The following is a 2062-nucleotide window of genomic DNA, read 5'->3' on the forward strand; positions in this document are numbered from 1 at the left end:
TCTCGCGCTTCTTCTTCTTCTTTCTCTTTCCTCCGGGGAGGAAAGTTCAAGTTACGAAGAACGGAGAGAACGTCGACGTGAGAGCAGCGGCAGCTGCGTATACCGCGTGAGGCGCGAGAGGCAAACACAATCGCCAATCCAACAACACTCGGTGGTGCGTTAGGTTAGGGTAACGTAAGGAGAGAATACGACGAGTACACGACGACGCGTGCCGGTCCCAATTTTCTTTCCTGCCTCGCGTTTACACGCGACGGACTAGGAGAACTTCGTGGACTCGGACACGCGGTCGGCTCTCCGAGCCGAATCTCTCTCCGCGTACCGCCGGACGACGACGCGCGCGCGCGCGCTGGCGCACCGAGAGACCGGAGAGTGCGAGAGTGCCGAGAGCAGTGTGTGTGAGATTAAAGAGAGAGAGAAAGAAAAAATGGCGAGAGACAGCGCTACTAAAATATATCGTGGAGACAACGACGCTCCGGCCGCAGGCGGCGGGTGTCGTTCCTCCTTCGCGCTCGTCATCGTCCCTTTCTTCTCCACATCTCTCTCGTCACATACGAAAAACTCTCCCCTCGCACAGTCCTACTTCCTCTTTCGAGGACAGTCTCTGGGCGCGCGCGAGCGCTCGCTATCATCCTTGTGCACGCTTGTGCGCTCTCTCTTCCTCCTCGGTGTCATTTCAAACGACGCCCAGGGCGTGCGCCGGCCGTTCGTACGGCGGCACACAGCACCTCGGGCGAACGTCCAACGATCGCTCGTACGCCATTGTAAGCGCGCACAGGGCACAGGCGACGCGCGCAAGTCTGGGCGCGCCGTGGCCGTGCGCGCTTCGGGAGCGCAAGCAGTTTCGGGGTACTAAAACGACCCTCAGCCAGGCGTGGTCCGGGAATTGTATCCGTGGACCGCAATGTGCGTTCGAAATGTCGATGTTCATGTGTCCTGCAGTTCACAAGTTGACGCGCAATTAGCTGCGTTCTTCATCGACCCACGAGCCAAGTGATCCACCGTTCAGGGTAATCGTTCAAAATTTTTGCGTTCGCGAAGAAACGCTTTTCGCTCAACCATCGTGGTCTCCCCTCTCGAAGAGAGAGGGTGAGATAAAAATCGTGGCCCTTCGATCAGCCTGGCCGCGCGCGTCCGAGCGCGCGCGCGGACCGCCGCCTCCCGTCTAAGGAGAGAGGCTACGGCACAAAAGTGTGGTTGTTGCTTCGATCGGAGCGTCTCTCCCTAAGTGGAAGAGCCGGGGCGGAAGCTCTTTGAAGAGACCGTCGGACGGATTCGTAAGATCCGTCCTCTCGCCCGGCTCCGCGCGCGGTCGCAACGCTGTTTCGCACGCCGACCGCTGCCCCGGGCGCCGCGAACGGCACCGGGGGAGGGCGCGTTGACGAACGCTGCTGCTGCTGACACACGCGCGCAGCGCGGGCATAGGTCACCACCGGTTCGCGCTCAACGCCGAATCGACGCTCTGCGAGTGGCACGAGCGTGATCGCGAAGCGTCTCGCTCCGAGTCGCAACGTATTTTTTTCGAAGTTTTTCACAAAAGGCAACGAACGCGCGTATCGCGGCTCGCGCGTCGAGCGCGAGCGGAACGCGACGCCGTCGCGGAGAGAGGTCTCGGACACGCTCTCTCTCCCTCTCGGCGGCGAACGCCGCGCCGCGCGCTGCTGATTACTCCCGCATCGCGAGGTTCGTCAGAGGCGCGGGCGGCGTCCGTATAACATCCAACCTTTCGATCCGTCAATTCCGCTTAATAGCTTTTTTCTCTGAGCCATCTTCTCTTCTCTGTCCATTCAGTCTCCGACTGCTGCGAGCGCGCGTCTCTCTCTCTCTGTAAAAGAGTGGACTCTCGACGCAGAGCAGGACCTCCGGAACGTTAATGATCCTTCCGCAGGTTCACCTACGGAAACCTTGTTACGACTTTTACTTCCTCTAAATGATCAAGTTTGGTCATCTTCCCGGCAACATCGGCAATGCCGAGACATTGCCGCGCACCAGTCCGAAGACCTCACTAAATCATTCAATCGGTAGTAGCGACGGGCGTGAGTACTCTGCGTTGATACCACTGCTT

The 2062-nt window shown here is 59.3% G+C and overlaps 1 non-coding gene across 1 annotated transcript; it reads right to left on the reverse strand.

Annotated features, from left to right (window-relative positions):
• Nucleotides 1-855: 855 nt before the first annotated feature.
• On the reverse strand, nt 856-1010 carry LOC145948387 (5.8S ribosomal RNA). Its single transcript, XR_014427347.1, has one exon. It is a non-coding gene; the product is annotated as a 5.8S ribosomal RNA (ribosomal RNA).
• Between the last annotated feature and the right edge of the window lie 1052 nt (nt 1011-2062).

This window comes from Prenolepis imparis, unplaced genomic scaffold (genome assembly GCF_030444845.1).
Source record: "Prenolepis imparis isolate NDT839.2.m4 unplaced genomic scaffold, iyPreImpa1.0 SCAF_361, whole genome shotgun sequence".
Taxonomy (NCBI): domain Eukaryota; kingdom Metazoa; phylum Arthropoda; class Insecta; order Hymenoptera; family Formicidae; genus Prenolepis; species Prenolepis imparis.